The 16,408-nt window shown below is 42.0% G+C and overlaps 1 protein-coding gene across 5 annotated transcripts in view; it reads left to right on the top strand.

Moving 5' to 3' along the window:
• The window catches only part of DYNC1I1 (dynein cytoplasmic 1 intermediate chain 1), a 356,211-nt gene that overhangs the window by 218,033 nt on the left and 121,770 nt on the right, over positions 1 to 16,408 (top strand). The window lies entirely within an intron of this gene.

Genomic DNA, 16,408 nt, shown 5'->3' with positions numbered 1-16,408 from the left:
GAGACAGATCTTGCAGGGCCTTGCTGCCCAGCCTGGAGCCACGATGGAGGCGCACTGGCAGAACTTTAGCAGGGGGAAGACAGAGCCTTTTGGCAGCTCCTTCTAGCAACATTGGAAGGGCTCAGGCCAGCAACTGACAATCCAGCTAGGAGGCAGCAGCAGTAATTTAGGTGGAAATTGATAGAGACCTAAATCAAGGCCAGGGCAGTGGGTTAAAAAGTAGGAGAGGGAAGGAGATCTTTCAGAGATTAAGATGGGCCAATCTATGAACTGATTGCCCATGGTGACTTGACATAGAGGGAACAGTCCTGATGGATCTCAGGTTTCTAGCTTAGATGACTCAGTGTCTGATTTTTAATCCCAAAGATAAGAGAATCCAGGAAGAAGATCAGTTTGGAGAGAGAACAATGAGGCAGCACAGTAGAGTGGTTCAAACCTTGCCTTCTAAAATTAAATTAGCCCTGGGTTCGTATACTGGTTTTCTGTTACTTATCAACTACCTCAACTTTCTGAGACTCACATAACTTTCTAAGCCTTCATTACTTTACCTGTTAAATGATGCTAATAACTGTACTTACTGGTGTGTTATTGTAAGGACTAAATGAGACAATCATTGAGAAGAATAATGCCTAGCACTTAGTAAGCGCTCAGTAACTGTTAGCCAAGCCACAGTGTGAAGAATGTCTCTCTGGAGTTACGCAATGCAGCATCCCTGAGCCCAGGCAGCCAGACTTCAAAGCTGATTCTCCTAATCAGTTCAGTATGCTGCCTCCTTGGGGCAATTGCATGCGATTTAAATGGTTGAAATATAGACTTCCCTAAGGGGAGTGGTACAATATAAGGATAACCAACTAGGCAAAGGTTAGATCACAGGAGATCTTATATGGCAGGCGAGGGAGTTTGGCCTTTTTCCTATGTGAGGAATGAGGAAATGCTGGGGTTTTAAGCAGGGAGATGGCATGTCTCAATTTTCATTTTAGAATGAGCACATCAATAGAAAGGGAAGAACTAACATTATAAGAAGACAGCGATGGAAAAGGCCCACCAGTCTTCCTTTTTCTTGTGTCCCTCCTAAGAAAACTCAGCCGGCAAACTCGCTTTGCTGCTTCCAGGTGAAAGAGAAAGAAAATAGTGATGGAAACTTGAGATGTTTCAAGAATATCAGCGAGGAATATCCTCTCGCTCAGTTGGTCGGTCCCACAGCTGCAGATAGTGCAGACCCATAAGGTTCGACTTCTCCTTAAAAGGTTAATAGCTGACACTGCAAGGTAGGGAAGGAAGTGCCTTCGCGGAAGTGCAGGAGCAGCCAAGCCTGTGGGACCACAGTAGGCTCCGATCCAGATACTAAAGCCTGTTCCGCATCGTCTAGACCTGTTTGAGTGATTTAGTCTAATTAGCCTGTCCAAAAAAGAATCTTCAAATTTTAATGGTGCATAGTTGTGCTTGCAGATTTCTCCCTGCCAAGTATGGGCTCTAGAAGTGAGGATTTGATGGGCCAAGTGGCTTGGCCGGAAGCCACCGGGGTGCTTTAATAACTTTGTATAATCTAATGACGTCATTCAGACAGAAAAATTTGGATTAGAAAAGGGGAATAAATAAATGAGGTAGCAATCTCGACAGGTGAAGCTGGCTGAGAGTGTTAAGTAATCCTCTGCCTAGACGCAGTTCTGCTCCAAATCTCATTGGAATTGGAGCTTCTCTCTGTCTCTGTAGCAGTCTCGCTGCCTCTGCATGGGTGGTAGAGAGAGTCAGCAGCTCTGAGTTCCAATCCGAGCTCTGCCACCAGTGGGCTGTGTGAGTTGAGCATAGGAACCCTTCAACTCCTCGGTCGGTAACAGCTCATCCATTTGGTGAAAAAAAACTAGTCTAGTGATTAACAAGGAGGAGAAAGAGGAAAAGGAGGATGGAGGAAAGAAGGAGAAATTATAATTTCCACTTACTTCGTTTTTGAACTAATTTTCTGAGCATCATGTTATGTGGTTTACATACTTGATCCTAAAATCTCGTGCCAATATTCCCATAGCTACCTCTATGGATTTTTTCAGCTGTGTTTATGATTCTACGTTTATGTGAAAGCACTAGGAATACTATGGAATGGCAGAAGATGAGGACGAAGCCTGCCTGTGTCATAGGAGGTAATATTTTGAAACCTTGAAGCTATCTCAACAGTGACCAGGGGCAGTGGGGAAGGTTGGCACACACAGTAGGAAAAAAATCCATTTTACTCGAGCTCCCTTAGATCCCACATGGTGGTGGTGGTGGTTCTGTTCCTTTCTTCTCTGCTGGTCCACATGCAGACTGCATTGTGGCTAGGCTGAAGCTGTAGCCTGTTCAGTACCCGGCTACCAGATGATACTTACTTTAAATCTAGTTGTTTCCTTGCCCTCATTGCTCCATCAGAACTCAAGGCCCTCGCCTGGCTTCCAAGCTGTTGATCACATAGCCTCCTGCCTTTCCACCATTCCCTTCTCTGGCTCCCTTCACACATGGCATTTCCTCCCTTGCCCTTGAATGTGTGCTTATCCTCTCCTGACTTCATACCCTCCTTCCTGATTTAGCCAGCTTGGTTGAACACACAAGTAAGCAGTCCCCTTTTGGGCCAAACATCGGGCTAAAGGCTGGGAGTACAGACGGAAGTCATTATCTAATTTAATTACCCACATTTACGTGCCTTTAAAGAGAGAAATGTAGGGTGCAATGGGTGCCCGGAGCTTCCAAGCCAGATGATGTAGTGGGTAACACCCTTTTCTCTGCCCACCCTATTCTACCTATCCCTATAGCCAAGCTCACGCCTGCAGTAAGCCTGGCTCCATCAGAATGCCCCATCCTAGTGACCCCTAGTTTACGCCTTCTCTCTAGTCTCAACAGGACTGAGCATCTGTCCCACATAACTTGACACCTTATTTTATATTCTGTTATTTGAACTGTGTTAGCTGCTTTATGCTCCTCATCCTCAAATCTACCACAACCCAGCGATAGCTGCCTCTGTGGGGCTTCCAGCCCTTTGTTTCTGTGATGATTACTGACTGGAACGCCTTCCTTCTCTTTCCTCTTGCATAACCTTCTTCCTACCTTGCTGGGTGGCCCTCCAGACACCAAGAAGCTGTACTCATTATCACAATTACCCCACCTTAATAACTAACATCTTACAGCCCTTTACCACTGACAAAGCGTCTCTGTATCCATTATCTCACTGTTACACACAACAACTTGGTTATGTAAGTAGCACAGAAATGAGCACCCCTGATTTATAGATGAGAAAACAATTTAAAGAAGCTAAAGAACTTACGTTTTGCATATCATATAACAAAAGGTAATGAATAAGACCATGCTTCGCTATGCTGTCTCTGGGGAGGAAATATGTAGATAATTTACCTGCTGCAAAATTTCCGATGGGAAAAATGTCCTCCTGAGTCATGGCACATGGCACTGCTAATGACCTAGGGATCCTTAAAACCCTCATTTGACATCAGCTGAAACAATGTTGACTTACAGTGCTGCTTCTCAACAGGGCTGTGTGAATCAAACGACAAATGTGTATGACCCTGCTTATCCTGCTATCTATCCTGGTATTTAAGACCTTTCATTATTTCCTCTACTGATCTACCTGCCATGCACTGTTCATATCTTTCCATTTTTATGTATTCCTGCACGCTCATTCCTCTTCTTGGAATGATACCCTGCATTCCCTCTCTATATCCTTGTTTAGATCCCACTATTCCTCAAAATCCAAATCAAATCAAACTCCATAAAAAAATCCACTTCCCCTTCTTCTCTCTCTGCCCATCCCCTGCCTGTACCCCTATCGGATTCCCATAGCACATCTCCAAACCATTCTCTCCTCTGACGTAGATATTTACGTAGAGTTGTCATTTCCCTGCTCAAATGCCAAACTCTTTGAGTTCAAGCATCTTTCTTGATTGGTTTATGAGGCTCCCAAAAGGCTTAGTTTATGTGTTGAATATACGAGGTTCTCAGAACATGTGTCCAACTATAATGAATAGGAGAATTATTATTAAAGAGGGCAATTTAGGTTGGATGAGGACACCCAGCATGAAACTGAAATAGCTGAGAACAGGCAAAAAAGTTCATGACTGCGTGCTCTAACCACTAGACTATTTTTCTATTCCAAATAGGACAATAGTGGCGATTATTTTTGTTGCTACGGTTTCATTCTCACACTCACTGAGCCTTTGAAGTGAAATCTCTCCCAGCACGGTTGAGGTTGTTCATTTATTCAGAGGGCTATTCGATAGAAAGTTATGAAGTCTCTGCTGAAGTGCTGCTCAGTTTATTCTCTAGAGATTCAGATTCTTTTGACCAACCTGGTGTTTCAACAGCTTGAAAAATGAAGGAAAGAACCATGCCTGTCTAGACTGACCAGAAAGTAAAAACAAGGGGCACTTTGAAATCTGTGAATCTGACCACAACTGAGACTTGTACTTAGTCCAAGTAACTGGAAAATCAGTTTCTTGGATTAGACAAATGCTTCCCTTAAGACTCTCAAACTGCTAGCTTTCTTCTTTTATAATTGATAGAAAATTATTACATTGACAGACAAGGGACTTCATATTTGAGCCAATGGGAAAACTTGACGTTGAAACCAGGGGAAATAATTTAGCCCCAAATAGAGTTGTTAATGCCAGGATAAAAGCAAACAAATGTGCTAATGATCTGCCCTGAAAATCAGACTGTGATGAATTTTGATGTATTCCCGGATGGAAAATATAGCAGCTCTTTCTGGGCTGGGGATTGGACACTCGAACAAGAAAATGCTAAAATGGAAGTCAGCAAAAAACACTCAGAAAATCTCATTTCCATTCTCTAGAGAGTAAGAATAGTAAAGAGATAGTTAATTCCCATTACAAGGAGCAAGATCTGTGGGGCTATGAGCATCCATGACAAGGTGGGGGGGGGGGTCTTGATTGCCGCCATAGGGTCTGCCTTTGCTTTGCTGGCTGATAGGATTGCAGTGGGTTGGGGGGTAGCACGGAGACGCAGTGGCCACCCTGAGGTTCTCTTGTGCATTCAGTCATCTTATCACCCAAAAAATACTTATTGTGGAATTCTCATTTTAGTGGTGGGAGACAGACAATAAATGCATGCATAAATAAATGTATAAAATCAGATAGTGATCAGTACTATGAAATAAAAAGAAAAATCAGGGTGAAGGAAAAACAAGTGCCATGTTCCAGGGCAGAATGCAGTGGGGTATGTTGCTTTATTATTTAGGTTGGAAGAGGAAGTTCTCGCAGATGATGTGACATTTGAACAAGGACCCTAAAGAAGTCATGGAGAAAGACATGTGAATATTTGGATAAAGAGTGTTCCAGGTAGAGGAAATATCAAGGGCAAAAGCTGTAAGGTGTGAGAGTTGGCAAGTCCAGGAAATGTGCAGGAAGCTAGCTCGATGGAGGTGGAGTCGGCAAGCAGGACAGTGGTCGTCCATGCGTTAGAAGATGAGCCAGACACATGCTGTGGGCCTGGTCTAGTACTGGAGAAGACACAACTCTCCAAATAACACCTCCCTGCATGAGATCAGGACATTTCTATAGCTACACACGGATTGTAAAGCAGCCCCTCACTATGCTGAAACCACAACTGAAACTGGAATAGGCAAGGAAAGAGAAGCTGGATTCCATTTGCTAGAATATGGCTGGCAACCTTGTTTTCAGCTGTGCTGCAAAACAGCTTTGCCACTTCCATGACATTTCTTTCTCACTGGACATTCTTACTCTCATCTCCAAACCCATCTCCATTCTTCACAGCCTAGTTCTAGCTGTGTGGCACCAGTGTGGGCACAGTTGAAACAAAATGGAATAATTTGGAGCCTCAAAAACTTGGGCTCAAAAAATCTGCCTTTGTAATTTAGTAGCTGTCTGACTTTGAGCAACTTATTTAACCCTTTGAGCCTCAGTTTTGTCATCAATAATAATAAAATGTTCTTTAAATGTATAAAGTAATTAAAGTCTTGCCATTATCCAAGGAAGGCAATTCTGTTATCAACAGCTGAGGAAACTGAAGCACAAAGGGGTAAGTAATCTGTGGTTACTTCTAAATTGTAGAACCAGGATTTGAACCTTATGGCAACTGGACTCATGCATTTGACCCCTATGTACCTTGCAGGGTGGTGTGTGTGCTAGAAGAGATTATGCAGAGAAAATACAAAGTAGGTACTCAATAATTATTAGTTCCTATTGTTTACTGGTCATTTGTACTCTTTTGGTTGCAAGTGAAGTAGAGTGAGGGAGTTTGTGATCCAACTGGAACACGGGGGGAAATACTGAGAAAATGGCCTTTGTAGAACTATTAGAGAAATGAGAGATTATTAAAATTTAAAACAGTCAAAAATATTTATTAAATACCCACACTGGGGCATACAGATATGAATAATTAATGGATTCTACTCTGAAGAATTTAGAATCTGGTGGAGAAGAAAACTTGCAAATATACAGAGGTGTGTTCTACTTACAATTAATATATAGTAGATAAAGTAGAGAATAAATGTCATCCTCTTAAACATAATAATTCTTTAATTGGATGAAAAAAATTGTAACAGATACACAACTAAAGTGCTGTGAGGGGTTAAATGAAAAAGAAATCCCTTCCAACAAGGTAGAGCAGAAAAGATTTGGAGAAGCGGGGGAGTCATTAGAACCAGATCTTAAGTGTAGCTGAATTTTACATATGAGGAAGATTAGAAAGTACTGGAGGCCTTGAACACTCCAGGCGCGCTCCTAACCATGTGTGTTTGTTTCCTTTGCCTAGCTCTCTCTCCCCCAGGTGTCCCCAAGACTTGATCCCTTACTTCCTTGAGTTTTTTCCAAACATAACTTTTTAGTAAGGACCTCCCTTGCTGCCTGTGTAAAATTGTGACACCCACCAATTCTCACTTTATTCCCTGCTTTGTTTTTGTCTTTGGCACTTACAGCTGTCTTTACCTGCCTATCTTGTTCATTATTGATCTCCCTGATAGAATGCCAGGTCCATGAGGGCAGGAATTTTTGCCTGTTTTGTTCACTGCTGTATCTCCAGCCCCTATAAGAGTGCCCAGCACATAGTAGGTGCTCACATTTTATAAAAGGTCAGGAGGCAGAGAATCTAGCTGAGGGGGAAGCATGAACCAAAAGACAGATGGAATGCGGAAATCGGTGCAGCAGACACAGTATTAGTGCAGGCGGACTGGAATATGCATGTACGTATGGATGTGTCTGCTGGGAGGGGGTGAACACAGTGGGGGAAATTTATACAGGCAGCACATGTTGAGGACAGAACTTAGAAAACTTGAATACTAGGCCAAGGGACTCAGCTTTTACTTTGCATGTTTTAGGAACCATCAAAGGTTTCCACTAGGAAATTGATACGAACAAGTTCTGTTTTAAAAGGATTGAGCTGACGGTGTTGTTTGTAGCAAGAGTAGGCATAGAAAGAGGCTGGAGGTAGGAACGCCAGCTAGATGCTGCATAAAAGGCCCTGGTGGCCCTAACCAAAGGGAAGAGGGCAGAAAATTGAAAGGATAAAGGGGGATGTGCAAGAGAAAAGTATACAAAGAAGTTGAATGAACAAGATTTGATCCTGTTAATAAAAGGAAGGCTAGTGAACATGTAATAGTGGGATGACCTATGTGTGCAGTGACTGATGTGACAACTGCTCTGACATTAACAGTCAGAACTGACAATTCTTAGGGGTGGAAGATATGACTTTCTCCTTAGGAACAATTTCCTTACAAGGAAAATGATGTTTCTAAATGGCTTCTACTGATTTTACTTTTTCACTAAGTAACATAACTCAATACCATGTTAGTATTTAGAGAACTTCAGGTCTACCTTCCTTTGGGAAATATTTACAGTCACTGCTGAAAGTTAATATCATGACTTCTCCATCCCCGTGACTCTAGCTTTCCTTTTCACAAGCAAGTTTCCCACCAAGAGGAACTGTAGACTTGCACATTTGGAAGACACAGTAGAGAAAGTAAATAGCAGAGTATGGAAGTGTCCAAAAGCAGAAGTAGGCGGCAAAAGGGATTTAAGTCTAAAAAAGAAGAAGAGTCCCTCCTCTTTTTCTAAGCAGTCAAGAATTGCATTCTCAAGTGTTTTGAATTTTCTGCCCTCTGTGTTTGTGTAGATAGATAAACAAATAGGGCTGCCAAGGATAGAGACTGTGATAGAGACTGTGTCCTATGCAACTCAAGGAGGCTCCATCCACATCGAGCACAATGGCGGTGCTGCTTTCTGGAGTTGTGCGATGGGACGGTCCTGCTTACAAGAATGCAGAGGAGAGGACTGACTTGAGGACTGGCTCTGCTCTTTCAAAATGTCTCATCTTCCTGAGTCCCATAAAAACTGCAGCTTGTCATTATAGACTAATTTATTTGGGTTACCATTATCTATTTGATCAGTGTGAATTAGTTCATCCAACTGTTCTTTTCTGTGGCTGAAGGATTCATGACTTTCTGAGAAATCTTGGGTAACAGGGGCCTGAAAAGATTAAAGATAGGGAAGATGGGGGGATGGGTTCTAACAACAAACTTGGCCTATTTTGTGCACAATTTAGGGCTGCTCTGCTCTGAGCAATCCTGGAGAATTACGTTGGAGTCAGATGGTGGTAGGCCTTCAATACTGAGCTAATCTAGGAAATAGGGAGCCCTTAAAGGTTTTTGAGGAAAATTTGTAGAAACAGACCCATCAAGCCTTCCTATCCCCAAACATCAAATGCTGAAGGTATCCACGGTCTCTTGCCTGAATGTCTCTGAAGAGGGCATTGTTCTCTTCCTTGTCTCTGTCCTTCTTTGCAAGCTGACTGATCCACGTCAACTCAATTCAGTACTTATTTACTGCACACATATTATATGTCAGTGCAGTTACAAGTTTCAGAAACAGCTGCTTAAAAAGTGTTATTCTCTGGCTTCCTCTCTCATTTTGAATATTTTCTTTCATTTCCTCCCATTTGCAATGTCTTGGGTGACATTCCATCAGGAAGTAAACTTTCCAAGTACTGTCATGTTAGAGCCTTAGGAGAGAACTGATGTGGCCTAGAGTGTTAACAGGAGTGCTCTGTACGATGAGAAATGTATGTTTTCTTTACTCTGGCCAGATTTTTCTAGACCAGAAAGTGAAGGTTTTTTAAATATTAGCATGTAGTATATTTAACAAAGTGCTTACTGAAAATCCCACAAAATATGTCTTTCCTGCATATTTTTAAAGTACAGAGGCGCTCACCTTGGTTTGTGTAAGCATTCAGTAGTGCATGTTATACTTTATTTTGGCTGCCGTGGGTGGCTCTCTCCGGACTCCCGGCAAAGCTGGCAAGCTGTACGCAAAGCTGGTCCAAGGGATAGGGTGACTTGAGTGAGTTCTGTAGGAGAGCCCTCGCTGTCCGCTGTACAGATACATGTCTAAATTCACAGTCTAATTCACCATGCCCCCTGGCAACTAAACCAGCCAAGCCCAGGTTCTCATCATCTGTTGCTCAGACTATTGGCAGTAGTCCCTTCTAACTGTCCCTGACTCCATTCTCACCCACTCCCCTCCAGCCTCCATGTTCTTAAACAAAATCAGAACTTGTCTTTTATGTTTTTAAAAACCTCCAGTTTCTCTGCAGGGCTGGTTGGCAGCAATAATTTTCATTGAGGGTCAGGCTGTCCCCGGAGAGATATATCAGAATCTGCACAAAGGGCTGGCTGGGAAAGAAAGAAATGTGGTTTCAAATGCCATATTTAGCACCACCAGTGCCTTGGATTTCTTTTGACATTTCAAGTAATATTTATGTACTGAATACGATTTCTGTTTATTAAAAATGGGATACTGCTCTCTCAGAAGAAGTCCAAACTTCCTGTTCTGCCATTCAAGGCCCTATGTGGTATGGTATATTTCTAACTTTCAGAACAATCTCCTGTGTTGATATTGGTCTCCATGCTTGACATTGATGATACTCACAAGAATATGTCATTGAGGGACTTTTAGTCTGGATGTACAGACAGATGCAAGCGGTCTGAGATACATTATCATAGAGATATGTACGAGATGGGTGGTGGAATGGCGGAGAAGATTAACAAACCTGCTTTGGAGGAAGGGTTAAAGTTGCTGGTGCTGCATCATAAAGGGCAGTAAAGACAGAGGTGGCTTCGAGACACATTTTCAAGGTGGAATTGACAGGACTTAGAGACCCCCTGTTATGAGGCCCTGATGGAAAGGAGGAGGTGAAGGCGGTACTCAGGTATCCGGCTGCAATCCTGTGTGAATGGTGGCACCGTTAGGCAGAGTGGAGAACGTAGTCCAAGGAGACCTCAGCAGAATGTAGGAGCTCTGCTTTGAATATGTGAAGTGTGAGCTGCCTGTGAGACATTGAGGTTGGAATGTCCGGGAAAGTCTGGAGCCCAGGAGGGATATCTTGGCTAAAGACATCAGTTTGTGGGTGATAGTGGAAGATACAGGTGTAAATACAAGCCGGAGTGAGCATATGACATGAGAAAAGATGAGACCAAAGACAGAACTGCAATGAGTATCTTCAAATAATTTTTTTAAATCTAAAATAGAATTTGAAAAATTATCTTTTTCTATTAAAAATCTTAAAATATGCTACAAGAAGAATCACTGTCTGAAATATCCATATATGGCTGGGTGCAGTGGCTCACGCCTGTAATCCTAGCACTGGGAGACTGAGGCTAGAGGATCACTTGAGGTCGGGAGTTCAAGACCAGCCTGAGTAAGAGCAAGACCCCCATCTCTACTAAAAATAGAAAAAAATCAGCCAGGCGTGGTGGCGCATGCCTGTAGTCCCGGCTACTCAGGAGGCTGAAGCAGGAGGATCTCCTGAGCCCAGGAGTTTGAGGTTGCTGTGAGCTAGGCTGATGCCTCGGTACTTTAGCCCAGAAAACAGAGTGAGACTCTGTCTCAAAAAAAGAAAAAAAGGTATGAAATATCCATATATAGAATTGTATAAAAGTGGCTAGGGCACCTGTTCTTAAGTGGAGAAGAACACATCCAGGAAAATAAAAACAAAACAAAAAACCCATGTCTTTGTATCTCTTCAAGTCTGCACACTGATGGTAGTGCAGTAGTAAGCTTGACTTAGAATTGCCTCTGTGTCCTTGTGACCTTTTTTACATCTTGGAAGCTAGTTCCTATTCATTCTGTAAGCCACAACTTATTTTATCATTTCTAACATTCAAAATTTTTCACATTAGAATTGATGACGTGTTATAGTTTAATTAGCAGTCATCATCTTAGTGGCATACGAAGTAGTTGTGTATCTTGCAGTTGTTGTCCTGCTCAAGTCAAAGTCATGTGGTAATTGCTTTGTGCCTCCCCCTTTTGGCAGCAGCAAGATGGCCTTTGGAGTCAAGAAGGCTGCAGTGAAATGGCCCTTTCTGCTCCCTGCCTCCCTTCTCCACCTGACCCAGACCTGGCGGTCTTCCCGAGGTGGCAGATGAAGGAGCTGCAGCCCTCTAATGAAAAGTCAGGAGTGGAGCAGCAAGGGCTCTGGCGGGAGCTCAGCCCCTCTTATCCTGAGATTTTTGCAAGCCCCGAGAGGGTTGGGAAAAGCGAGAACCCAGTGGCCTCGTAAAACACAAGCCCCTCTTTTCACAGAGGGCCGCCTTGTGTCGCTCAGGGTTCTGGTTGCAGGCAGCTCCAGTGGGACTTCTTGGAAGGAAATCTGGTGCTGACACCACCTCTAGTGGGATTTAGTGGAAGGAAATCTGGTACTCACAGAATCAACAGGAGGCAGGGGAATGGGCTTGAAAAAAGATAGGGACCAAGGGAACCCGGGCACTGGACCTCCGCAACAGTCTGGCCAGGGTGTTGGGCATGACTGCCGCTACTGCATTTTGCCCAAAATGATCCTAATTGTCCACTCAGCTTTGCCTCCAAGGATCCAAAGACAAAGCCCGAGTTAGAAGCAACCAGTCTGACTACTGAGATCCTGCCTGTGCCCTGGTCACCAGGAGATGGACAGCAGGGAAACGTCTCCCCTCGAGCTTTAGGAGAAGAAAGTCGGGTCCAGCACATCACCAGTACAGAATTACTGCAAAGGACAATATGCCACAGACAGAAAGGGGTTTTGATATTGCCAATGACAAATGTTCCCCTATACTCCCTTTTAAGTCCCTCAAATCTGTAAGTACCTGAGAGCGAGTCAATAATCAGAGGGCTGTGGCATATTAAAATTGGCTACATCAGCTTCATTCTGAACCGTGGACTAGTAGAGGAAGCTAACTCTTCTAGAGCACATGCAGAGGGTCAAGCCCGGTGCGAAGTGTTTTATATGTGATCGCTGCATAACATGCAATTATTCATTTAATCTTAGACCTTTAGAAAATCTTAAGGAAGGAGGAGAGTGGCTACCCAAGATTTTTCCAACCAGTGGGAATGAATGTGGCAACTGGGGACGGCAGAATATGGGTGCTAAGTAAAATAGTGTGTCTCAAAGATGCCATTTTTTCTGAAGTTAGCCCCTTGTACTGACAGGTAATTAACTTCTGCCACTAGTATTTCTTGTGTGGACCTGAATACAGGAAACCATACATGGGTGGTAATTTTTTTCCCTCCAATCTCAGAGGAAATGTAACCGGGTATGAACTAGTGGCACAACTCATATATCAGTGGTCTGTAGCAGGTCTACATAAATCCTTTTCTTTAAAGTTATTTAACTGTTTTGAAAATGGTTTCAACAGAAGTAATTCCAATTGCACCAGAAAGGAAACCAGAGTCTTAAAGAAAAATATACTCTCTTTGCCGAGCAAGGCAAACATATCAGTATGCAAAGAAACAAACCAGTCTCTTGTGTTTTATTTCCTTAACAAATCCACTGAAACACTTACTTTATGTCTTTAAAAGGCTGATAAACAAAGAATTCTGTGACCTCTGAAAATCAATACCTACAACTGGTTTGTAGCCACTTTGAAAGGACAGGGTACTATGTTTTAAATTTCTTTGTTATTCACAGTATCTCATTAATGGGACTTTGCACATATTATAAACACGATACACATTTGTTGTGTTTTTCTTTTTAAACTGATCGAAAACATATTCTCTGGGGAGGGATTTTCCATTTAAGGAATGAGATAACCCACTATTTCCCAACACACTTCTACGCATAAACTAACACATTGAATCTCAAACCTAGACCTTTTTATAGCCAAACGCTTCACCGAATAATATTTTTTCAATAAGCTCGTGGTGGCATTTTTGGTCATGATGTTTCTTTTTTGACTCTTCCAAGAATTCATGTTTAAAATAAAACCCCTTATATCTGTGAAAGATGAGAACTTGACACTATTTAAAGCTGACTAATTCAGTCATTTGATTAAACCACCTTCAGATTTGAGAACTAGAAACTCTGAATGCACAAACTACATGGCTCTAATGAAAGCACAATTGTTATCTATAGTCAATAGACCTGATAATGAATGAATTCAGACCTTGACCCATTACACCCCTTGGGTCCAGAGAATGAGAAGAAATAATCAATTCATTATGAGTCTATTTCCCCAAGCTCTTCACACAACTCACTCTCTTAACTTCGTTAAGTTTTGCTCAACTGTCACCTCAGTGGGGCCTTTCCTGGCCACTGCATTTTAAGTCCAGACTCTCCCTCCCCTGGCCAAAATGCCTAATCCCCCTTGCCTACTTTATATTTCCCCCATATCTCTTGTCTGACACAGAATATATTTTGTCTATTTATTTGTTTGGGGTTTATCTTACCTAACTGGAATGGAAGCCCCATGAGCACAGACATTCTTACGTCTGTCTTGTTCCCTGCTGTTTGCCCAGCGCCTGGCACCTAGTAAGTGCTCAGTCAGCATTTGTTAAAAGCTAAGGCAACATTGTCTGAAGATTTCTGCCTAAGTATATTCCCAACTATTTTGATGGTTTAAAAAGCAATTTTGCATCAATTATTTCATTTAGTTATCCTTACAACAGTGTGTTTTACGGAAGGATTATTATCCCAGTTCAGCAGATGAGGCAACAGGGGCTCAGAGAGTTTCTATGAATTGGATAAAATCAAGGGGCCAGCAAGTGGTAGACTATGGTCTGGAAGCCAGATCAATGACTTCCCTTGAAATGCTGCTCACATCCAGTTGTGAATCTTTCTGGCTGGAGGAATTAATGCTTCGTGTTAAGTATTCCTGGCCAGGTTTCGGAGCAGTGGATTCCAGAATGAAAATAAGAACAGAATTTGGATGTAGCATATATATTCTTGATAGATAAAATAATCTATTATGCACATCTCTCAAGGGTGTAAAATCTACCTGTTGCTCAGCTGAACTTACATTTGCTTACCTCCTGAAAGTGGAAAAGTGATCCATGTTGAGATGCCACTTCATAGCACCCCCACAGAGCCCCTCCTTACACTGCAACTGAACATTGTACCGGCTTGTGCTTTAGTCCTTTCTCTGTGGCATTTGTATTTCATGTCATGCTGTGGTTCGGAAGACAGTTTGAATAGTAGTTAAAGATCCCAGACCCAAAAGCAGACAAAACCAGACAGAACTTGAAGCTTGATATGGTTGGGAGTTTCTTTGGGGGAAATTACTGTCTCCTCATCTATAAAACTGGGCTAAGTTCTGACAAATTAGAGTATACAAGCAAAGCACTCATCACTACCTTAGGTATTATTGCATGTCTCCTGTATCCATGCTACTAAATTGTAAGATCCTAGAAGGAAATGCACTTTACTGGCTTCATTAGTTTCCTAGAGCTGCCGTAACAAAGTACCACAAACTGGTGTTTTAAACAACAGAAATTTAATGCCTCACAGTTCTGGAGGCTGGAAGTCTGAGATCAAGATGTCCGCAGGCCTGTTTTCTGACTGCTGTGGAGAAGAATCTGTTCTATGCTGCCCCCTAGCTTCCGGTGGTTTGCTAGCAATCTTTGCGCTCCTTGGCTTGTAGAAGGAATCACCCTGATCTTTGCCTTCATGTTCACATGGTGTTCTCCTTATATGTGTGTGTCTGTATCCGAGTTTCTCCTTTTTATAAAGACACCAGTCCTATTGGATTAGGTGCCCACCCTACTCCAGTGTAACCTCCTTTTAACTAATTACATCTGCAATGACCCTATTTTCAAATGAGGTCACATTTTGAGATGCTGGGCGTTAAGGCTTCAATGTATGAGTTTTGAGGACACAGTTCAACCCATAACACTGGCCTCATCACCTTTGTGTTTGGTGTATTTTCCCTACACTTAATAAGCGTCAAGGCATGGCTGCTGAATCTATTAGATTTAAAGAAATGTCTCTAGAAGGTTCAGAAATGGAGACACTTTCCAGCAGCTGAGAGGCCTTTTGAAAATTGCGTCTCCGTCCAAGATTTACCAAAGAGGAAACTTCCCTCCAGTTCATTCCTCACTGGGCTTTGTGTTAGATCCTTGGATCAGGAATATACATCATGTTAAGGTGTGGTTTTTTTTGTTTTGTTTTTGTTTTTGAGATAGGGTCTCGCTCTGTTGACTAGGCTAAAGTGCAGTGGCGTCATCATAGCTCACTGCAACCTCAAACACATGGGCTCAAGTGATCCTCCTCCTACCTTAGCCACCCAAATAGCTAGGACTATAGACGTGCACCTCCATGCCCAGCTTATTTTTCTATTTTTTGTAGAGACAAGATCTCATTATGTTGTTTAGGCTGGTCTTGAACTCCTGGCCTCAAGCAATCCTCCCACCTCAGCCTCCCAAAGTGCTAGGATTACAGGCATGAGCCAACATGACCAGCCAAGGTGGATATTTCGTTCAGAACTCTTTAAGCAGAATTTTTTGGGGATATATAGCAGTAATATCTTTACATATGGATAAGGACTTAGATGTGCTATTTATAACTTAATATTTTAAAGATTATTTTTTTAAAAATTTGTGTAACTTAGTGTTCTTTTCGAAATTTTAAGTGCAACTTTTAATCTCATAAATGTACCTCAGTTATGTGTTAATAATAAATGGTAATTTTCCTTAAAAGTGTTTTATAATCTTTCTGATATGTGTAGTGTGGTAATTAGGTTGGTTCCACAGTCTACATGTGTACATATAGAGTACTGTATTTCTATAAAAATTCACTTTTTAAAATTTTAGTATCTAAATTGCAATGCTATATTTTACACATCCATATTTTTAATTAATATCCTTTGTACAAATCACTTGCTTAATATAGTCAGAAGTTTGGGGGTTGCTTTTCAGGTTATACATATATATATTTGGGCATTTAAGTATGCATTTATAATGTATTTTCTAAGTGGTTGTTGCTGAAATTTTGAGTTGCTAAATCTCAGATTTATTGTGATGGGAATGGAACTATCCATAGAGCTTGAGATTTTTTAGAAGGTCTGTAAATATTTGTTGAGTGAATGAATATATGGGGTGGGAGGAGAAGTGAAGTCATTTCCTTGATAAACTCCATTTGAACCAATGAAATCAATAAC

This window comes from Eulemur rufifrons, chromosome 29 (assembly GCF_041146395.1).
Source record: "Eulemur rufifrons isolate Redbay chromosome 29, OSU_ERuf_1, whole genome shotgun sequence".
NCBI classification, from domain to species: Eukaryota; Metazoa; Chordata; class Mammalia; order Primates; family Lemuridae; genus Eulemur; species Eulemur rufifrons.
The sequence above is the reverse complement of the archived record's forward strand: the minus strand, read 5'-3'. Positions and strand labels throughout refer to the sequence as shown.